At 37.2% G+C, this 24,740-nt stretch overlaps 2 protein-coding genes across 17 annotated transcripts in view; both read left to right on the top strand.

Moving 5' to 3' along the window:
• Nucleotides 1-24,740, top strand: part of Nepl10 (Neprilysin-like 10) — a 119,403-nt gene that overhangs the window by 27,001 nt on the left and 67,662 nt on the right. The gene's annotated exons all lie outside the window — the stretch shown is intronic.
• Dh44-R2 (Diuretic hormone 44 receptor 2) overlaps nt 4,975-24,740 on the top strand; it is a 194,238-nt gene continuing 174,472 nt past the window's right edge. For 2 of the 16 annotated variants that reach the window (XM_073988316.1, XM_073988321.1), the window contains exons 1-3: nt 4,980-5,033; nt 5,190-5,339; nt 5,844-5,959. The gene's annotated coding sequence lies outside the window, so the exon portion shown is untranslated. Of the gene's footprint in view, nt 5,960-24,740 lie in introns of all 16 variants that reach the window. The other 14 variants (XM_073988323.1, XM_073988311.1, XM_073988327.1 and 11 more) reach the window with 10 other exon arrangements.

Here is a 24,740-nt window from a genome sequence, read left to right on the forward strand (position 1 = left end):
AAGCGCCATATAACGGTACCTCCCGATTTTCGGTGTTTTGAGGATTTTAGGTATAATTTTTAACCGAACTAGCTGTAATGTGACGTTTGAAATTCTCAGTGGTCCCGAAACTCCTCTACCAAAAATCGTCAATATGGGTCCATGTTTTGGAATAGCCCCCATGTAACCGTACCCCCGATTTAAGGTATTTTGGGGATTTTAGCTAAATTGTTTTCACCGAACTAGCTGTAATTTTTTACATTTGAGGTTCTCAGTTTACATTTACATCTCTGTAAATTTTTAAACCAAATAAACTGTAATTCGGCATTTGAGGTTTTCAGAGGTCATAAAACTTTTCCACCAGTAATCGTCAATATAGGTCCATGTTTTGGTATAGCCCCCATATGACGGTACTTCGGTTTTTGGTATTTTGAAGATTTTAGCTACAATTTTTAGTTCTAGTTCTTGTGATCATGACCGAAACAATAGATTCCCCGAGATGTGTACCCCTAAAACTGTAAGTAATGGAGATAACTCTGTGCCACAAATAATATACAATTTTGTCAAGTTTGGGGTTTTGCCAATCAAAAACCAGTAAGGAAAAGATCAAAGTCGGGCGGGGCCGACTATAAGATACCTTACATCACCACGACTTCAATATCACTATCCCGATGATTATAAGTTTTGTCTCATTTGATTCCCCGTGTTATTTTTTTGTAATTTTTGACGGGTAAATGGACCTATATTTTCAAAAAATTCTGATTACATTTAAGATTTTGTAAATTCCACGAATGCTGAGTAACATTTTACAAATATTATGCAATCTACTTAATGACGTCACTTCGTGATAACTTTTTAGTGACAATTGTGCTCAATAAAATAATTAGCGTTTTTAAAATATTTTTTTCTTAAAAGCAGAAATAAAACCACGATAACCTTTGTCCGCAACAACCAGAAACTTGCTCGCGAGCAGATTCGTACTGGGGAATTTTTTCTTAACCTATGTACCAAAAATCGTTAATGTAGCGCGAAAAGAAAAAAATCAATTTTTTGGAAATGGAATATGAAATAATTGGCAACATTTCCCATATACACATTCATAGGGGCAAAACGTGCCTAATCGAAATAATGGTTTTAGACCCCAAGTATGTTTGGACGAAATCCGTTTCATACAATTTGGAGTTGATTTAGCCATGCCGTCCGTATGTCTGTCTGGCTGGAGCGCACGATAACTCTCGAACGGATCAACCGATGCGGTCCAACATTTGGCTTTTGTAATATTTTGTCCAAACTTGGTTTAAATTCGAAGATGGGTTATATCGGTCCACTCCTTCTGGTACCTCCCCCACTAAAGTTCGAAAATGTTCGGAAAATTTGTGAGCACGATAAATTTTGAAGGTAGTAACCTATTTGGTCTATACTTTGCACATCGTGAAAATTTTACCAGACTCATATAATGCTCCAATATGGTTAATTCGGGTACCTCCCACACAAAATTTCGAAAAAATTCACTTTAGGACCTGCTCTCGAACCGCTTTGATTTTTGTTACAGCAACTTGTAATCACTGCCCTCCATACGACGATATAAGCTTCATTAGGGGCAAGTCCATACTTCCTGAGAAAATATCCTGAAAGGTACAAAAACTTCCTATGACACCGTGTCTAGTGGTTGTAGCCAAAGATAACTCTCAACGGATCTGTCAATTCTGTCCAAAATAAGGCCCTCGTAATATTTTGTGCAGACTTAGTTTAAGTTCGAAGATAAGACAAATCGGTCCACTCCTTCAGGTACGTCCCCCACAAAAGTTCAAAAATGTTCGAAAACATTGTGCGCACGATAACTCTTGATGGGAGTGACCGATTTGGTCCATACTTTAAACATCCTAGTATATCTACCAGATATAGATTAGGTTCGAATATTGACTATATTTGTCCACTCCTTCGGATACCTCCCACACACAATTTTGGATAAATTCACTTTAAAAGCTGCTTTCGAATCACTTTTGTTTTTGTTGAAGCAACTTGCATTCGCTGCCTCAATTTCGACAGTAAAAGTTTTTTTCAGGGGCAGGTCCATACTTCTTGAGAAAACAGTCCGAAAGTTGTAAAAAACCCCTATGGCACTATATGTAGTGCCTGGAGAGCTCGAACCGAATACTGCGTTCGTCCACACTTTGGATATTATAATATTTCTTCGAATATTATATGAAATTCGAAGGTGGTGCTTATAGGTCCACTCCTTCCGGTACCTCCCCCACAAAAGTTCGAAACTATTCGACAAAATGTACCATTTTGTTTCTCAAAATAGTCAGGCTTAATCCCATAGTCGTTGTTTTAATATTTTATTAAAACAACTTTAATTTATTAGTGGGAAAAAATTGGCGATGTTTACCAAGGGGTAAGGCAGGGAAGACTATAGTTTCAGATCTCGCCACAGATCTTCATCAGTTCTCTTGTTTCTTGTTTTTCAACAAGAAACTTTTTATACCGAAGTGTCAATTGCCCGCTCAAATAGACACGTGTGCAAAGAAACACTCTGATCGAGATTTTAGCGCGATTTCTCATAGACGTAGCAACCGATTTGGTCCAAACTTTGGATCTCCAAATATTGTGAAACTTGGTTTATGTTCAAATTTTGGTCCTATCTGTCCAATCCTTGTGGTACCACCCACACGAATGTTCAACATTTTTGTGTGGTTAAGGGTCTGTTCGAGGATTCTTTGGACATTTTTACCGAAGGTTTTTCTAGTGGCCCTGTTTACAGCGATATTATGCTTTTCGTAGACTAGTGTGATAAAAAAGCCCTATCTATTTTATTCATACTTTTGTCGGTTTATACGCCCAAAATTTTGAAAACCCCCCTAAATACATTTTTTTTTCTTTTGGGAAAAAAGTATTTCAATCCACACAGTCTGAGGGTATATCTCTGTCGGCAAAGCCGGCTGATAATTATACCCTCAGCCTTTAGGCTAAAGAGGGTATTTACACTTTGATACGACCAAAAATGTGCCTCATCGAAATAATGGTTTTAGACCCCAAGTATGTTTGTACGATATCCGTTTCAGACAATTTTGAGTAGATCTAGCAATGTCCGTCCGTCTGTCTGTCTGTCTGTCTGTCTGGCTGGTGCGCACGATAACTCTCGAACGGATCAATCGATTCGGTTCAAATTTTGGGTATCGAAATATTTTGTCCAGATTCGATTTAAGTTCGAAGATGGGCCATATAGGTCCACTCCTTCAGGTACCTCCCCCACAAATGTTCAAAAACTGTCGCTAAACTTGTGCGCACGATAACTCTTGTAGGGAATAACCGATTTGCTCCATACTTAGCACATCGTGTAATTTCTACCAAACTTAGATGAGGTTCCAATATGGACTCAATCGGTCCACTCCTACGGGTACCTCCCACACAAAAATTCGGAAAAGTTCAATTTAGGACCTGGTCGCGAATCGCTTTGATTTTTGTTTACGCATGTTGTATTCGCTGTTCTCTATACGACGCTGTAAGTTTCATTAGGGGCAAGTCCATACTTCCTGATAAAATAGCCTGAAAGTTACAAAAAACCCTATGCCACCGTGTGTAGTGGTTGGAGCGAAAGATAACTCTCGAACGGATCTGCCGATTCGGTCCAAAATTTGGCTTTCGTAATATTTTGTCCAAACTTAGTTCAAGTTCAAAGATGGATTATATCGGTCCACTCCTTCAGGTACCTCCCCCACAAAAGTTCGAAAATTTTCGGAAAATTTGTTCGTACGATAACTCTTGAAGGGAGTAACCGATTTGGTCCATACTTTGCACATTATGAAATTTCTACCAGACTTAGATGAGGTTCCAATATGGATTCAATCGGTAAACTCCTTCGAGTACCTCCCACACAAAATTTCGGAAAAGTTCAGTTTAGGACCTGCTCTCGAATCGCCTTGGTTTTTGTTGTAACATCTTGCATTCACTGTCCCCTATATGAAGGTACAAGTTTCCTCAGGGGTAAGTCCATACTTCCTGAAAAATAGCCTGAAAGTTGATAAACAAACCCTATGACATCATGTTTATGGGTGGAAGCGCAAGATAATTCTCGAAGGGATATGCCGATTCCGGCCAAAATTTGGCCTTCGTAATTTAGTTTAAGTTCCAATTTTAATTTAAATTTAGTTTAAGCAAGTCCATACTTCTTGAGAAACAACCCGAAGGGTGTAAAAACCCCCTATGGCACCCCCATGGTCTCTGTCGGTCCATTCCTTTAAGTACCTTTTCCGCAAAATTTTTGAACTTTAATCCTAATCAATATTTTTGTCGGTTCATACGACCAAAATTTTGAAAACCCCTAAATACATACGTTTTTTGTGAAAAAAGTGTTTCAATTTCCACAGGCTGAGGGTATATCTCTGTCGGCAAAGCCGACTGATACTTTTTTACTTGTTTTTTAATTGTTAAAATAGATTTGACGATTTTTATTTTATTTATCGTCATTTGGACGATTTTTTCTTAAAAATCATCTAGCAGTTCTGTACATATCTCCCATATAGAAGCACTTCTCTGCAGTTTAATTAAAATTGATATCAATGCCATTCCATTTCTCATTTTTTATTTGAATGAGAGGCCATTTGTAAACTTTACTGTACAAGATTTTAATCATACATGGGCAAAGTGGACTCTGTGCATATTTGAACCTTTCCGTCGAAGTTTAATTTAATACACACTCATGCATCATACCTAACATTATTATGTTTTAAGATTTCCGACCAATAATCCACAAAATAATTCATATGGCAGATTTTCGACCAATAATCTACCAAATAGTCGACATGGCAACGCCGATTATCATAAAAGCTTACTTGCACATTGTTTACATCGTATCGTAAGCTTTTAACGAAAGCGAATGCTTGTTTTATTTTCTTCAATGGGTGGATATATCATGCCGGTATGTTACTTTGTTTCTACGGATTGTTTCTTTTTCTTTAACTTTGGGCAACACTGACGATAGTTTTTCCACTTGAAACATTCTCGTGTCGTCCATCACAGAGCTCAGATGTGTATGTCGGCGCGTTTAAAATGTCCGTAGCTATTGTTGTTGTTGTCGTTGTTGATTAATTTTCGCTTTCATAATTTGAACTCGGCAACGTCAATGTGGAGCAAAACAATTGCAACAAGTTTGTTTTTGTTTTGAAAAATAAATAAAGTATTTGTTTGGCGCGTTTATGTCTCAATAGATTTTTGAGAGACGTTATGTGGGGTTTGACTAAGAAATTATTACTTATTGCTAATAATTATTATTGCTAATAATTGATTAAGACAGAATTGGTGAAATTTAATTAAATAATGGTAATAACAACAAAATAATTAAAAACAAGTTTCTAAAAGTGAGTTAATGAAAAAAGTTAAGATTTTTTATTTTTTCTTTTTGTAAAAATTTGTCTTTTAAGCACACATTAAAAAGTGAAATTAGTTGTTCTCTACCTTTTCGAGTGTAATATGTGAAATAATTTGCAAATCAATAAAATAAAATATTTACCAAAGATGTGTGCATGACTTGCAATTATAAAATAAAGCATGTAAAATGGACTTATGTCCAGCAGAGTCGTTAATAATAAAACCTTACACAACTTTTTGTGGACTTAATTGGCAGTGTTGTTGTTGTGTTTAAAAAAGTCAGCGCGCAAAAATCAATAATCTAATAATCTAATAATTACTTACAAAAATTCCTCTTTAATACAACAACAAATACGACAAGTTCTATGTACTTCCCTCCACGAGATCAAAATGTTTGTAGGGTACACCTAAAAAATACCAATATATTACATACATACAGACATAAGATCATGACATGTGCAACATTTCACTTAATGTCTTTTATTTGTCGATAGAATGACGAAAGCAGTGGCGAAAGCATTAATATTATTGTGAGTGACAAAAAAATGCAAAAGAAACTAAATAGACATTGAAATACAATTGGAAATTAGCGGAAATACCTTTGCAAAATGTAAGTATATATTTTCAATATTTCACGTCATTTCTTTTCAAGTGCCTTTAAACATATTTCCGAAATATTTGTAAGCTACCGGAAAATCTATAAGTCTATAATAATAAAAGAGTTAAGTGATTGATTAACTCACTCGTAGATTGATTGATTAATTAATGTCCAGACAAAACGAATCAAGGTTACTCTTGCTCCAAAGGTATGTAGTAGAAGGAAACCAAAAGTACTAAAGATTGTACAATTTGTATTGGGCAACCGTGTTGTGCTAGTGATAACGGATAAATTAAAACTTTTGAAATTAGGAATCGAAGTGAGAAGCCCGAATGTGGGCTGTAGTTTTAAGCAACCTGGTCCTGGTTTCTTACTTATTTACTTAGCTGGCCCATTACAGAACATTTGTTCCATAGACCGAACTAAGAAAAGATCTCAAATTCTTCGCTTCGCTTTCTGGAATACCGCGCCTTTTCATCTCTTCATCCACTTGTTTGCGCCATCTATTCTTTGGCCTGCCAATTCTGCGTGCACCGCCAAGTGGCTCGAATTTATACGCCTTTTTAGCGGGTTCATCATCGCTCATTCTTATTATATGGTCTAGCCAAACGCAATCGCTGCATCTCGATACGTTTAACTATATTGATGTCGTTGTATAGCAGATACAGCTCGTGGTTCATACGACGTCGATACTCACCGTCAACACAGATCGGTCCGTCGATCTTTCGAAGAATTTTTCTCTCAAACACCCCAAGCACTGCCTTATCTGCTTGCGCAAGTACCCAGGCTACGAAACCATACATCAGCACGGGTGGTATCAGTGTTTTGTAAAGCGTTATTTTTGTTTGACGAGTTGTGGCTTTGTTTTGGAAGTTCTTACTTACTAGGAGTTTACACACAGGCAGTATTGGCAAGACAATAGCAAAGTTACAAACCATTTTCACCAATACATTCATATTTTTCTCTATACATATTTTAAAATTTATAAATGTATTTGTGAAAAAAGTTTGTATTTTTGCTATTGTCTTGCCAATACTGGCATTTGTAAACGCAGGATTAAGCCAAAGTAACAGCTGTTGGTCAATACAATTCTTCTTTTTATTTCACAACTGATGTCGTTTGTTGTGTTTTCGGCGGTGCCGAGGTATACGAAGTCTTTTACTACCTCAAAATTATAGGAACCAACTTCAACAGTTGGTACGCTCTCAATGGACGCATTGCGCGGCGACACCATCAACTTGGTCTTCTCGCCGTTTACCGCCAGACCCACTTTAGCAGATTCTCCTTCGACCTTCATAAAGGTATCGTCTACTTCTTTTACTGATCGTCCCACGATGTCTATATCATCAGCATAAGCAAGTAGCATGTGGCTATTGGTGTAGATTGTGCCACTTCTTTTGACGTTTGCCTCTCGTACAACCATTTCCAGCAGGATGTTGAAGAGATCACACGAAAAGCTGTCTCCTTGCCTGAAACCTCTTTTGGTACAAAACTCTTCGGAGAGGGTCTTTCCTATTTTAACTGAGGATCGAGTGCCAGTTAAAGTCATTTTACAAAGCCGAATGAGCTTTGCGGGGATACCAAATTCAGACATTGCTTGGAATACCTTTGAGCTTTGCTGGGATACCAAATTCAGACATTGCTTGGAATACCTTTGAGCGTAGCGGGCTGTCAAAGGCTGCTTTATAATCGACAAAAAGGTGGTAGGTGTCGGTCTGCATCTCTTGGGTCTTCTCCAGGATTTGCCGCAGGTTAAATATCTGGTCAATGGTGGACTTGCCAGGTCTAAAGCCGCATTGGTAAGGTCCAATTATTTCGTTGACCATGGGCTTTAGTCGTTCGCACAATATCCCTGACACTATCTTGTAGGCGATAGGGAGAAGACTTATGCCCCGATAGTTGGAGCATAAAGTCTTATCTCCTTTCTTATGGACGGGACACAGGATGCTTAGGTTCCAATCGTCGGGTATGCGTTTTTTCTGCCAGATGGAGCTAACTAGCTGATGCATACACCTAATCAGTGTGTCGCCTCCGGTTTTAAACATCTCGGCTGATAGGCCATCAGCTCCTGCTGCCTTATTATTCTTCAGCCGGCTCATTGCTGTCTTTACCTCATCTTGGCCGGGTGGTAAACATTCAATACCATATTCTGGGATTGGATCTGTATCATCGTCGACTTCGCTACTATTGGATACCTACAGTTTGGAAAAATGCTCTTTCCATATCACTACCTGTATCAGTTACCAGATTACATTGCTGGTCTCTACAGGAGGATGTGCCAGTTCCAAAGCCATCTGTTTGATGTTTCTGTCTCCTGTACATCTTGATTTGTTCACACTACCGCTTTTCCATCTCTCTCTCTCTCTCTCTCTTTTTCCTGCGTTTCTCCTTTCTCCTTTTCTCCCGATACCTCTCTCGTGCGCTACGCGTTGCTGCTGATTGTAAAGTAGCCCTATATGCCGCATTTTTCTCTTCGGTAGCAACACGATACTCGTGGTCATACCATGGATTCCTTTGTGGAGGTCTCTGGTATCCAAGTACTGATTTTGCGGCTGTTTGCATGGAGTGGGCAATACATTGCCACTGTGCCGATATGTTATCAAAAGGAGGAGTGCAATGATTAAGCAATTGGGCCAGTTGAGTGGAATATGGGATTAAAATACCTTAAAATGCATTAACCACTTATCGTCTGCGCTAGCGCGCAATGACTCATATGGTATTTTATGGCACTGGAAAATTTATATTTGGAATATTTATTTTTAATTGTCTGATTTTCCCCAGTGCACAGTTGATCCACCCATTGGCCAAAAATAAAAAAATTAATGTCAAAATTTTGGTACAACATCTGGCAACCCTGACAGCTATGACATGGACCTTTTTAAAAATATATTAGTTTTTGTTTCATTCGAGCGCGATCTTCTTAAGAATAGCTTCAAAATTCGAAACATTTGACTAATATTTTTTGTTGTGAGTACAACCCATATTTTAAGTGCAAGTAAATATATTCAAAATATCGCGAAATTAATACGTATAGCAAAATATTATTGTGGATTTTGAAGGAGGAGGTAATAGCTTAATTTTCATTAAAAAATAGTGTTTTAGCGTGTTGTGAAATTCTAGTTAGCTGCATATTTTTTTAGTGTATTTTGTAATGCCATTTCGATCATATACTTAAATTTTACCTAAGGTTTTAGTCATGATGCCCACCAGTGCCCACTTTGGGAATAATTTTCCAAAGTAGGTCATGGGTTTAAGATTCTTCAGTATTAAAATCAGCTGCCATCTAGTGCCAGACTATAAATGGTGGGCCGCTGACTAAAGCTGCCCTAGAATAGGGTTTCTATGGATATATTAGCGTATAGCTCTGTTATCTGACCACGTACATTAACATTAGTCACATCAGTGGCAAGATGAAGAAATCTTCTTCTAATTTTTTCTTACGTTGGCGGTACGTGGCTTCAAGGAAGAATATTAAAAATTTTACCAATTTTCACACAAAAATGTTGTTTTTTTTTTAATCCGCTAAATTGGTTGGATCTTATGCTGTTTTGGAGATTGTTTTGTTTCCCCAAGCCTATTTTTGTATCATAAGATAATCGGCGGACCTTTGTTCATGTCATTTTGTATTAAGAGCATAAAACAGTTCTTACCGTATACCCCCTTCAGAGGGGAAAGGGGGGAGAATGTTACGCTCGTGGTTTCTTAAAACACTCTTCGCAGCAGCACAAAGCTGTAACCGGCGCATAAGCTTTTTACACTCTAAATATATTTGACCACTTTCTCCATACAAGTGAATCCACTGTGCAGTGCCTAAAACTGATCCAAAAATATGTACTGTGAATTTATCCAAAATTTTGTGTGGGAGGTACCCGAATGTGTGGACAAATATAGTCCATATTCAAACCTAATATACACATGGCAGATGTATTAGGATGTGTAAAGTATGGACCAAATCGGTAACTCCCTTCAAGAGTTATTGTGCGCACAATTTTTCCGAACATTTTTGAACTTTTGTGGGGGAGGTACCTGAAGGCGTGGACCGATATGGCTTATCTTCGAACTTATACTAAGTTTGAACAAAATATTACTAAGGCCAAATTTTGGACCGAATCGGCAAATCCGCTCGAGAGTTATCTTGTGCTCCAACCACTACACATGGTGTCACAGGGGCTTTTTTTGCACCTTTCTGGCTATTTTCTCAGGAAGTATGGACTTGCCCCGGAAGAAATTTGTACCGGCGTATTGAGGACAGTGAATACAAGTTGACAAAACAAAAATCAAAGCGATTCAAGAGCATGTCCTGAACTGAACTTTTCCGAACTTTTGTGTGAGAGGTACTCGAAGAAGTGGACCAATTGAATCCATATTGGAACCTCACCTAAGTCTGGTAGAATTTTCACGATGTGCAAAGTATGGACCAAATCGGTTACTCCCTTCAAGAGTTTTCGTGCGTACAAATTTTCCAAACATTTTCGAACTTTTGTGGGGGAGGTACCGGTATATCGGTACACTCCGATATAACCCATCTTCGAACTTAAACTAAGTTTGGACAAAATATTTCGAAAGCCAAATTTTGGACTGAATCGGTTCATCCGTTCGAGCCAGACAGACAGTATCCGTCCGTCTGATTTGGTCCAGAATATGTTTCTCGTAATATCGGTCCACTCCTTCCTGTTCTTCCCACACAAGAAATCAACATTTTTCGACAAAATGGCGCGCACAATAAATATTGAAGGGGGAAATTTGCTTTTCGTGGGCAAGTCTATGCTTCCCGATATAAAGGTCCAAAAGTTTTAAAAACTCCACAATGACCAACTATAATATCTGATAGGCACGATAACTATCCTGGATTTGATCCAACATAATAACTCTCGAAGCGAAAATCCGATATGGTCCAAACTTTTCACATCGTAATATTTCTTTGAAGCATAGATCAGCTTCGAGTATGGACTATATCGGTCCATTCCTTTGCATACCTTCCACACAATAATTCAACATTTTTGTCACAAATTCAGTTTTGGAACACTCCTCGGATCCCCATGAAATTTTCAGTAAGTTGTGCTCACGGCTCTAATTTTGTAGAGGGCTAGTCCTGAGGTTATTTCTCAAAAGCTCTAATTAACCCTGCCGACAGCATCTCAAATAACTGATGAGCACAAAAACTTACGATTTGAGTATCCGATTTGGCAGAAATTTTGAATATCATAAAATTTCTTGCAAACCTACCATAATCCAACAACGTCTATGTTGAAAAATATCTTCGGGTACATCCCTCACAAAAGTTCACCATTTTGCTTAAGTGCAGTTTACGGTCTGTTCGAGAATCGTTTATAATTTTTTACAGAACATACTTCTTGTAGTCCTATATACAGCGATATAATGTTTTTCGTGGGTAAGTCCATGCATACCAAAAGCTTAAAAAATCCTCGGTGACCAACTAATATGCCTGATAGGCACGATCTAGCCATGCATGCCTGTCCGTACACCTATCCGTCTGTTTTTAATCACTCTACCGTTCGCAATAATTGAGATAGAACGCCATAGGCAGGTGAGCTCGAAGTTGGGCTATATAGGTCCACGTTTTAGTATAGTCCCCATATAACGGTACCACCCCATATAACGGTATTTTGAGGATTTTAGCTACATTTGTTGACCGAACTAGTTGAAATTTGACATGGCCAAGAAATTTTTCCACTACAAATTGTCAAGAGGGGCCCCTATATTTTTGGCTCCAATTTGGCACTTGGAGTTTCAAGAGGTCAAAAAACTTTTGCAACCAAAATGGCGTGTATAGATAGATAAAAGTTTTTAATGTATACTACACTTTTTGACCAAATTAGCTGAAATGTGGCATTTTAGGTTCTCAATGACCAAACAACTTTTCCACTAAAAATCGTCAAGATACTCGTAGGTAACGTTTTGGTATAGCTCCCATATAACGGTAAGTCCCGATTTGAAGTATTGTGAGGTTTTCTGCTACATTTACTGACCGAATTAGCTGAAATTTGACATTTGAGGTTCCCAATGACCAAAAACTGCCAATATAGGTCCACGTTTGGGTATAGCCCCATATAACGGTACCTCCCGATTAAGGTATTTTAAGACATTTAGCTACATTTTCTGACCGAAGTAGCTGAAATTTGTCATTTGATGTTCCCAATGACCAGAAAACTTCTCCACTACCAAATAGGTCCATGTTTTAGAAAAGTCCACATATAACGGTATCCTCCAATTTTCGGTATTTTGAGTATTTTGCTACAATTTTTAAACGAACTAGCTGTAATTTTACGTTTAAGGTTCTCAGTGATCCCGAAAATCCTATACAAATAAATCGTCAATATAGGTCCATGTTTTGAAATATGCCCCATATATTGATCAAATTTAGGCGTTTGAGTTACCCCTGGTCAAACAATGCTTGCAGCTAACAGTAAACTACATTTTAGTTCACAATATTTGATGTTGGCCGAACTTAATGTTTTTACTTGTTGCCATTGCCATTGCCATTCCATTTGTAACACATGGAAATATTCATCGGAGACCCTATAAAGTATATATATTCTTGATCAGGGTAAATTTTTATGTCAATATAATCATGTCCGTCGGTCCGTCCGTCGGTTGATAGATAAAGCTCACAATTTTCAATATAGAGCTTTATAATTTGGTATAGAAGTTTCTTTTACTCCTAGGATGTTTGGTATTGCAAATGGGCTATATCGGTCCATGTTTTGATATAGCACCCATAGAACGATACCACCCGATTTTCGGAATTTTCAAGCTTTTAGCCTCATTATCACACCGAAATGGCTGAAATTTGGTCTTAGTCTTACTTGGAGGTATAAAACTTTCCTCCAAAAATTTGTCGGTATAGGTTTACGACTTCATATAGCCCCCATACAATGGTACCTCCCGATTTTTATACCCTCAGCATTTATGCTAACGATGGTATATACACTTTCATACGGGCAAAATGTATATCGGTCCACTCCTTCCGGTACCTCACACCTTCCTGATATTTTGTCATACTTTCAGTTCGAAGATAGGCAATACCGGCCCACAACTTCCGGTAGTTCCCCTAATATTTAAAAAAATGTCACTTAAATGGTATGCACGATATCTCTTGAAAAAATATGGTCCAAAATTGGGATCTCCTAATATTTTGTACAAATTTAGTTTAACTTCTAAAATGGTGGTACCTCAGGGTACCTTCTCCACAAAAGTTCAACATTTGTGTTTAAGTGCAGTTTAAGGTTCGTTCGAAGATCCTTTGGAAATATATGCCGATGCTGTTCGTTGTTGTCCTGCTTACAACGGTATTATGTTTTCCGTGGACAATTCCATGCTTCCTGGTCCATATCGGTCCATTCCTTTAACTACCTCCTCTGCAACACTTTTGAACTTTAATCCTAATCCATATTTTCGTCGGCAAGTTCAAATGTCAAAAAAAAAATAATGAAAAAATCATAAATACCTTCGATCTGGCTGTAGATGACAGTTTCAATTCATATAGGCTCAGGGTATATCTCTGTCGGCAAAGCCGACTGATACTTTTTTACTTGTCTGTATTTTGACGGTTGTAGCTTCAATATTCCTTCGAAATGGCTGAAATTTGATATTTAGTCTTCCTAGGTGAGGGTACGAAACTGTCCCGCAGAAATTTGTCGGTACATGTCCACGCCTTCATAGAACGGCACCTCCCGATTTTCGATATTTTGAAGGTTATGGCCACAATAATCCATTAAAATGGCTGAAACTTGGTCTTTAGTCTTCGTTGGTGTTATTCAACTTTCCCCTCTAAAATTTTCGGTATAGGTCCACGCCTTCATATAGCCCCCATAGAACACTACCTCCCGATTTTCGGTATTTTGAAGGTTGTGGCCTTAATATTCATCCGAAATGGCTGAAATTTGGTATTTAGTCTTCGTTGGGGGTATAAAACTTTCCCCCAGAAATTTGTTGGTACACGCCCACGCCTTTATACAGCCCCCATAAAACAGTACCAACCGATTTTCGGCATTTTTAAGGTCTTAGCTTCATTATCACAGCGAAATGGCTGAAATTTGGTACTTAGCCTTCGTTGGGGGTATAAAATTTCCCCCCATAATTTTGTTGGATTGTTGGCCTCAATACTCCTCCGAAATTTCTGAAATTTGGTATTCAGTTCTCATTTGAGGTATAAAACTTTCCATATAAAATTTGTCGGTATAGGTCCCCGCCTTCATATAGCGTCCATAGAACGGTACCTCCCGATTTTCTGTATATTGAAGGTTGTGGCCACAACAACCCACTGAAATCTCTGAGACTTGTTATTTAGTCTACGTTAGAAGTAAACCTTTTTCGACTGAATTTCGTCGGTGTAGGTCCACGTTTCGATAAAGCCCCCATAGAATGGGACTTCCTGATTTCTGTAATTGTGAAAGATGACTGAAATTTGTTATTTATCTTTCATGGGGTTATAAAATGTTCCAGAAAAGAGTTATCAGTAAAGGTCCATGTCTTCCTATATTCCCCATAGAAGCGTATCGGATATTTGGTATTTAGTCTTCTTTGAGTCTAAAAACTTTACTTTCTTACTTACTTAGATGGCTTTAATATTAAACAGAACGTCTTGTTCCATAAGCCGAACTAAAAATAGATTTCCAAACGTACCGATATTTAACTTTACTTCTCCAATTCGGGATGCCATGTTTCGTGATATCTTCAACTTGGTCTTTCCATCGGAGTTTTGGCCTTCCCTTTGGGCCTATAGCGTCGAGTGGCTCGTATTCAAATGCCTTTTTGGCGGGGGCATCTTTATCCATCCTGCTGACATGGCCTAGCCAAGGCACTCGTTGTAGTTCGATACATTTTACTATATCGATGTCGGTCGGCTGGTATTGCTCGTGGTTCATACGACGTCGGTATTCACCGTCAACGCATATTGGTCCATAAATCTTTCGAAGAATGTTTCTCTCAAACACACCAAGTTCTGCCTCATCATGCTTCAGATCCATACATACTCGTAAGTACGGGTAGTATCAGTGTGGTTTTACTTTTAAACTGTTTACTTAGACCAAAGTAGCATCTGTTGGCCAATATTATTCTTCTTTTGATTTCAAAACTGATGTTGTTAGTTTTATTTATGGAGGTGCCGAGGTAAATAAAGTCATTTACTACCTCAAAGTTGTAGTTCTGAACATCAACAGTTGGTCCGAGTCTACTGGACGTCTTGCGTGTTGATACCATAAACTTTGTCTTATCGCCGTTGACTGCCAGACCCACTTTGGCAGACTCTTTTTCAATTTTCGTAAAGGTGGCTGCTACTGATAGAGTTGATCGAACTATTATATTAATATCGTCTGTGTAGGCCAGTAACATTATATCCTTATTGTATATAGTGCTATTTTTATCTCTATCGGTATATACATTCGCTTCTCGTATGACCTTTTCCAATAGAATATTAAATAGGTCACACGATAGGCTGTCACCTTGCCCTAAACCTCGTTTTGTTTCAAAAGGTTCCGAGAGGTTCTTTCCTATAGCAGATCTTGTATTAGCCAATGTCATCCTGCATAATCTTATAAGTTTTGCAGGGATACCAAACTCAGACATGGCTTGAAACACCTTTGATCGAATTGGGCTGTCGAAGGGGGCCTTATAGTCGACGAACAGGTGGTATGTGTCGATCAAATTTTCGTGGGTCTTCTCCAGTATTTGGCGCAGTGTGAAGATTTGGTCAATTGTCGATTTACTAGGTCTAACACCGCATTGGTACGACCCTATTATGTTATTGACCATGGGCTATTCTTTGCCACTGCGCCTCCACATGCAGTTCCGTCTTCCAGCATGTGAGTCAGTTGAGCGGAATAGGCTTGTGCTATCTGCTGTGTTTGCAGCTTCTCGACGTCCAGCTTCACAGGACGGAAGCACTTTTGCCGCAACATTAAGGCGAGTGCGTACCTTTGATGCTACAAGGAAATGGTCCGAATCAATGTTCGCTCCTCGAATCGATCGGACATCTAACACACTGGACGAGTGTCTTCCGTCTATCACAACATGATCAATCTGGTTTCTTGTTTTCCCATCTGGGGATACCCACTTGGCCTTGTGTATGTCGAGGTGTTGGAATCTGGTACTGCTCACTACCATGTTTTTTTGCCGCTGCAAAATCGATCAGCCTCATTCCGTTGTCGGATGTTACCTCATGAAGGCTGAACTTTCCGATCGTGGAACCAAAAATATTTTCTCTCCCACTTTTAGCATTAAAATCTCCTAGAACAATCTTAATGTCATGGCCAGGGCAGCGGTCATATGCTCTCTCTAGGCGCTCGTAGAATATATCCTTGGTCTGTCCATCTTTCTCTTCGGTCGGGGCATGGGCGCAGATGAGACTGATGTTAAAAAACGTTGCTTTTATTCGGATTGTGGCAATTCTCTCATCAACAGAAGTGAAGCTGGAGGCGAGATTTCTAAGCCATGGCAGCTATAATGCAGTGCGTAATCGTTTGTTATTTTTACGTCTGCCCGGTTCCATCGCACTTCCTGTAAGGCGATAATATCAGCTTTGTACTTACCAAGTATATCCGCCAGTGCGCAAACTGCACCTGCTTTGTAGAGAGTCCTGACATTCCAGGTGCAGATTCGCAGATCATGGTCCTTAAAACTTGTTGGATCGGGGTCTGCTAGTAAATAAATAAATGTGGATTGTAACGCGATTTCGTGAAAATTCAGCTTTTAGTTTTAGATCAAATAGCAACATTTTCATTGCAATAAAAAATTGCTTGTTTTGGGACATGATAAGGTATCCATCTTTTGCCATAAGTCTGAGGGCATAACAAATATGTTGTGGTCTCTGGGTCCACCTAATATTTTTTAAACAATTCCCCTCCATTCTTTTCTTTGAAAATTTATAAAAATATTGATGTTTATTTATTTATTTTCCCAAACCCCCAATGATTGAATAGTTTTCCGATGTAGTACTCCTCTTAATTGCTTTTTAATACTGACATTTTGTTAAATAATTTCATTGTTTAATTGATTTGTTTACCTGTTTCTGTTGTTGTTCCATTATTATTTTCCATTCATTGTCAATGCCGCCAACCACATTTCACACAATGGCCACTTGAGATTATTATTGCTGTTGTTGCTTTTGTTTGTGTTACTATTTTCGTATTGTTGCCTTAAGAAACAATTATTTATAACCAGATTAACATATTTATTCAACAAACACTTACACTGAACCACATAATACGCACCGCACCGTTAAGCAGCGATTAATTAGATGCTCATAAAATTGAACTTGAAACTATAAGAGGTGTTAATAGCAACTAGCTTTGTGTATGTTTGTGTGCACACACATAAGTATGGCATAGCACTGCCTATTGTATGTCAGACCGACGACCATTCACAACAATGAAGACAAGTTCATATCAAAACAAATCAAATAATAAAGAAATGCCATGGCAAACACAATGTTCAGGCGATAAAGAAAGGCAGTCTTTGCAGCCGTCACGTGGCGGCGATGCAGAAATACCGCAAGCTATTCACATCAGCATAGATTACACAGTTTTCTTATAAAATATTATTAATAGAGTTGTTACGTCAATAGTATTTAATAAAATGTTCTTAGAACCTTACTAGGGTAGAAAGGGTATATCACGAATATTGCCAATTATTTCATATTCCATTTCAGAAAAAAAAGATAAAATATTTTCGCGCTACATCAACGATTTTTGATATGTAGGTTAAGAAAAAAATTCCCAGTACGAATCTGGTCGCGAGCCAATTTTTGGTTGTTGCGGACAAAAGATATGGCGCTTTTATTTCGCTTTTTAAGAAAGAAAATATTATAAAAACGCTAATTATTTTAATGAACACAATTGTTACTAAAAAGCTCTCTCGAAATGACTTCAGCGAGTAGGTTTCATAATACCTGCAAAATGTTACACAGAATTCGAGGAATGTACATAAAATTGATAAATTATTGAATATAATTCAATTTTTTTCAAAATTAAGGCCCATTCAGTGGTCATAAAATTACATAAAAATTTGTTGTGGATCAAAACTTCACGGCGAATCAAATGAGACTACAATCATACAGATTGGTGTTATATTATCGATGTTACAGTCGAAATAAGCACATATTTTGGTAAAAAAAAAAAATTTTTGTTTGAAAAAATATTTTTTCACGTGCATTATGTAGTAGAAAATATTGTAAAAATCTGTTGGAATACTTCCTTCATTTTGCTTAAATCTCCCAATAAAATGGACGGATTTTGCTTTATTGACATTCATATTAAAGCTTTCCCATTAGGGAAGGTAATTGGGTTGATGAGGATATATCTCAAAGCTTCTGAAATGGAAATAGAGATCAAATAACCCATTTTAATTTATATGCATTTTCAAATACGTGTAAATCGCGTAATTATCAAAATCATTTTGCCCGCATGTGATTTTCATGTACAGCAAGGCCGTATCTATTAAGTTGTATATATTTTTCGAAATATAATTTGGACTCTAAGATGTAGCATCGGCTGCATCTTAGCATTAAAAAACCTATAAAATATCGCTAATTTGCGCAAAGTGCATACAATTTTTGTCCGCATCCGATTTTAGTGTTTACCATGAAAATCGACATCGATATATATCTATTTCAAGGCGATCAATTAAGAACCGTGGATGTAGCATCACACACTATTTTTTGGGATAAAATGAATGTAGCTCCCTTATCAGTGAAGTTTTAAAATCTCTGTTTCCGCTAAAACGAAGATGCTGTATTAGTTGTTTCATTGCAGTGGAAACGAACCGCAGAAAACGCGATAAAATACGCGATATTTTCAAAAACAATTTTAGGTGATTTTTCTACTTTGGAATTTCTCGCGTTTTAGTAGATGGATTTTCACGAGGAATGATTTATTGGATCCGGAACGTAAAAAACTAAAATGTGCAATCGAGTACGAAGTATTCTAGAGACAATTCCAAATATTAGACCCGAAAAATATGATTTTTAGAAAAATGTTCGCACAAAATTTCCGCATTTGGATGCAGATTTCTATGAAGCTGTGCAGACTGCATTCACAATATACGTATCAAATAACTCAGAATCGCAATTCGGAAAAAGTGAAGTTTAAGAGCACCTCTCGGATCGTTTTGAAATTTTTTAGTAGGCTGTCCTTGCGGCTTCCTTTACGACGGTACAATTTCTTTCTTGCGCAAGTCAATACTTCCTGAGATATTGGCATAAAAGCCCCAAGAAACCCTGATGGCACCAACCAAATGGCATATCCGCAAGATAATTATCGCAGGGAGTTTCTGATTGGTGCAGACTTTGCACATCGTATTTTTTCATTCAGTAATGTATCAGGTTGGAATATGGACTATATCGCTCCTCTTCTTCGGGTACCTCCCACACACAAATTTCCGATAAAGTGAAGTTTAAGAGCTTCTCTCGGACCGTTTTGAAATTTTTTTTCCGTATGTTATCCTTGCGGCTTCCTTAACGACGGTATAATTTCTTGCTTGCGCAAGTCCATACTTCCTGAGATATTGACCTAAAACTCAATGAAACCCTGATGGCACCAACCAAATGGCATATCCGCAAGAAAATTCTCGCAGAGAGTTTCTGATTGGTGAAGACTTTGCATGCCGTATTTTTTCATCCAGTCTTGTATCGAGTGGAATATGGACTATATCGGTCCTCTTCTTCGGGTACCTCCCACATTCAAATTTCCGATAAAGTGAAGTTTAAGAGCTCTTCTCGCATCGTTTCAGTAGGATGTTCTAGCGGCCTCATTTACAGCGATAAATTTTTTTTCTGGAGTAAGTCAATACTTCCTGAGATAATGGCCCAAAAGCTTCAAAACCTTGCCAGCACATACTAAAATGGCTATAGCGCAAGATAACTTTAAAACTTTTTCAAAAAATTCTTCCAAACTTAGTTCAACGTAATTTTTTATTTCGAGTCCTTTATGAAGAAGTTTGGTTACTAAAAATTTTTGGTACATGTCTATGATTTGGTATAGCACCACATTACGGAACGTGCAGATTTTAAAGCAAACGCGCGATACACTGTACAACACAAAAAATAATTACAAAATAATTCGGCCAGGTTATGAAAGAGGACCGAAAAAAAGAAGACACGTGTATCGGCGTTTTGAAAATTTACGTCGGGAAGTAACCTAAATAGGCGTGGCAAGTTCCGCCCATTTCTACAGGTTTTGAAATATTCGACATCAGATTGCTTGGAATCCTTGCATTTTAAGTATAAAGTGTCTTTGGCAATATTAGTGACAACAATGCGGGTTATCTTTGTATGAAAAATATTAACCCTCATGCGAGTCATTAAACGAGTTTTTTGGTGCCTTTTTTAAAAACGTTTAAAAACTCCTTTTAAATGTGATCGTATCAAATCAAAATATTCTACAAAATTATTTGTCATAAAATTTTACTATAGGTCCCCGAATACTCCAAAACTCTAAAATGCACATAAATGCCAGGAATCTGCCAAAAGTAAAATCATCAAAAAATGAAATATGTATTTACAATATATATCAAAAAACAAGTAAAAAGTATCAGTCGGCTTTGCCGACAGAGCTATACCCTCAGCCTGTGTGGATTGAAATACAATTTTCCCAAAAAAAAATTATTTATTTAGGGGGTTTTTCATAATGTTGGGCGTATGAACCGACAAAAGTATTGTTAGGTTTAAAACTCAAAAATTTGCAGGCATATCGATAGATAGTGTGATACTAGCCTACGAAAAACATAATATCGCTGAAAACAGGACCACTAGGAAAACCTTCGTTGCAAATGTCCAAAGGATCCTCGAACAGACCCATAAACGCACAAAAATGTTGAACATTTGTGAGGGTGGTACCACAAGGATTGGACAGATAGGGCCCAAATTTGAACATAAACTAAGTTTCGACAATATTTAGAGATCCAAAGTTTGGACCAAATCGGTTGCTACGTCTATGAGAAATCCCTCGTACCATTTTAGCGAATATTTTTGAACTCTTGTGGGGGAGATACCGGAAGGAGTGGACCTATAAGCACCACCTTCGAATCGAATCTAATATTCGAAGAAATATTACAATATCCAAAATGTGGACGAACGCAGTATTCGGTTCGAGTTCTCCAGCCACTACATATGGTGACACAGTCGTTTTTTGAAACTTTCGGGCTGTTTTCTCAAGAAGTATGGACTTACCCCTGGACAACTTTTACTGTCGTAATTGAGGCAGCGAATGCAAGTTGCTTCAAAAAAACTAAAGTGATTCGAGAGCAGGCCTTAAAGTGAATTTATCCAACATTTTGTGTGGGAGGTACCCGAAGGAGTGGGCAAATATATTTGAACCTGATCTATATCTGGTAGATATATTAGGATGTGTAAAGTATAGACCAAACCGGTCACTCCCATCAAGAGTTATCGTGCGCACAATTTTTCCGAACATTTTTGAACTTTTGTGGGGGAGGTACCTGAAGGAGTGGGGGAGGTACCTGAAGGAGTCGAACTTAAACTAAGTTTGCACAAAATATTACGAAAGCCAAATTTTGGACCTAATCGGCAGATCCGTTCGGGGGTTATCATGCGCTCCAACCACTACACACGTTGTCATAGGAGTTTTTGTAATTTTCAGGCTATTTTCTCACGAAGTATGGACTTGCCCCTGATGAAACTTATACCTTCGTATGGGGCTCAGTGAATACAAGTTGTTACAGAAAAAATCAAAGCGATTCGAGTGCAGGTCCTAAACTGAAATTTCCGGAAGGAGTGGACCAATTGAGTCCATATTAGAGCATCTTTTAAATCTGGTAGAAATTTCACGATGTGCCAAGTATGGACCAAATCGGTTAATTCCTTCAAGAGTTATCGTGTGCACAAATTTCCCGAACATTTCCGAACTTTTGTGGGGAGGAACCGGAAGGAGTGGACCAATATAGCCCATCTGCGAACTTAAACTAAGTTTGGACAAATTATTACGAAAGCCAAACTTTGGACCAAATCGGTTGATCCATTCGAGAGTTGTCGTGCGCTCCAGCCAAAATCCGATCTAGGTTATCAATATTTTTACTACATATATATTCACCATAGATATTCCAAAAACATTTTGGATCGAGCACACATAATCTTCTGAAAGAATTTTGAAAAACATCAACAGAATATATTATGTGACCGCAGATATCGAAAATGTGAATAAAAACGGCAGAATATTGTCCTAAATTATATATAAAAAGCGAAAGCTTCTGGAGATGTTAAATATTAGAGCTACAAATTTCTTTTGTTCAGAGACTCATAATGAAATTTGATTTGGAACATTTCTTCTTTTCACACAATCCCCAAAAAGTAAAGTATTTTAGGAGATTTTGGCACAGTTTGGAATTAATTTTAATTAAGTGTCTAAAAGTTTAACAAATAATTTCTACCTATAATATCTAATTTTGTAACGTCATTTTCTTAATAAAGTATTTTACTTAGATATCTAGTTTGTTCTGGAACTTACAATAAAATTTTGTGTAGAATATTTCTTCTTTCAACACATTTCGTATAACACTAAATTTCATGTTACTTTCATGCGTCAACTCGAAAATAAGAACAAAACAAATTGATTAAAAAAAATATTTGGGTGTTTTGTTGACAAATTTGATGTATATATTTTCTTGATATATATTGTAAATACATATTTTATTTATTCGGCGACTTATATTGAAATTTGATGGAGATTTTTTTTGTCTTTGACGTCTTCTATCTAGAATTAAGTTTTGTGGTACAAAACTTAATAAACTCAGATAAAGTACAACATTAACCCTAAAACGTGATTTTACATTTGGCAGATTCCTGGCGTTTAGGTGCGGTTTAAGGTTTAATTTTTTTTTTCATAAAAAGATAACCCGCATTGTTTTCAGTAATATTACCAAACACTCTTTATACCTAAAATGCAAGGATTCCAAGGAATCTGATGTCGAATATTTCAAAACCTGTAGAAATGGTCGGGATTTGCCATGTCTATTTAGGTTACTTCCCGATGTAAACATTCAAAACGCCGATACACGTGTCTTCTTTTTTCGGTCCACTTTCATAATCTGTGTGTTTCTTGTAATAATAAAAAAATTTCAATTTGGTGTTATTGTCTACGGTTTGGTTTTGTTTTTGTTTTTATTTTATTTATTTTTTTTTTGGTCAGCTGACTAATACTTTCTTACTTGTTTTAGATACAAAATAACAAGTTACGAAATTATTAAAAATTGTGCGTCAATAATGTCTTTAAATTCACAAACTAATAACATGACCTTGTAAACCTTTTTACAAGAAAAAAATTCTTGAAGCTAATAAATAAATTTTGTCGCAATATTACTTAATTGTTTCTTAATTTTCTTTCATATTCGTCTCCATAAACTAATTTAAGTTTAATTTACACATGTTATATACATATTTTCTAGTATTATTTCTGTGAAACTTTTTTTAATATCCATCGCGGATGCTGCTCACCATCAAGTCAAGTTGAAGTTTCCCTATTTGTCGAAGTTCATGAGTCATCATGCATCACACAATTCTGCAGCTGCATAGCATGCATATGCAAAAACAAAACAACACATCAACTTTTCTTCGTAATATAGTCAGAAAAATATTTTTCTCATTTCTTGTTTGTTGTTCATATTAAAGTTGTTTGTCTTTTTATGGACATTAGTGTGGTTCGGATATGAAACAAATAAGAACGGCCTAAGTAAAACTATAAAAATTTTAAAAATATGACAAAGTGAAGTAATTTAGTCTTAAATTTTTACAATACATACAAAATGTACACTACAATACAATATTTACAATACTTACACTAACCATGCTAATGGATCATGTTGAGAATGATATCTAAACGCCAGATATTTTATTAATATTGACAACGTTAGAAATGCCTAAAAAAGGAGGTTGCTAAAATGTCGTGCAAAACGTATTCAACCCACGCAAAAAAAGGGATCAGAAATTCCATATAAAAATACTAGGCAATATTAAAGAAGACATGTAAAAAAGTATCAGTCGGCTTCGACGACAGAGATATACCCTCATCCAGTGTGTGGGCGTATAAACCGACAAAAACAGAGATTTGGATTAAAGCACAAAAGTTTTGCGAGGAAGTTACCAAAAAGAATGGACTGTTTGGATGTGGGTCTTATTTTGGGAGTCATTCCTCTCGTAGATTTCAGTTAGTTACCATATAATTACCTTCGGTAAAAATGTTCAAAGGATCGAATATACCCTTAACCGCAAAAAATTTTGAAGAATTGTGTAGGTGCTTCCTCAAGGAGTAGACCGATGGGGCCCACTCTAAACATAAGCTATGCTTGGACAAAATATTTCGAGATTCAAAGTTTGGACCAAATTCGCTGCTCCGTTTATGAGATACTAGCAGATCCCGGTCCGCGTTGCTGGACTTTATGGACTTTATGCTTGACAATTCAAAAATTGGCATTTTTACCTCACTTCTCCGGTCCATTTTCAAACCGAGGAGGATTTTAAATGTATCTACAGATTTTGTCTGTAACCTTTCTATTCTATTCGAACTTTGTCGATTTTTTTCGCTCAAATTAATTTGAAAGCCGATGCACTCATAAGTTTAACAAATATAGCGATTATAATACAATAGGCCCCCGAAATTCGTCTACAAATATATAGCTTTTTGGACCACGGGACATTCTTGAACATTGTATTGTTTTCAAAATGTAACATATTTAAAAACTGGGCGTCGGGTCGGGTCTTTAGGCTCCAAAGAAGTACATACATTGTAGATTAATCCGTAAATCTGTAAACCGATACATCCGTAAT

The sequence above is a fragment of the Musca autumnalis genome, unplaced genomic scaffold (genome assembly GCF_047663935.1).
Source record: "Musca autumnalis isolate F117 unplaced genomic scaffold, ASM4766393v1 scaffold_5, whole genome shotgun sequence".
Taxonomy (NCBI): Eukaryota; Metazoa; Arthropoda; class Insecta; order Diptera; family Muscidae; genus Musca; species Musca autumnalis.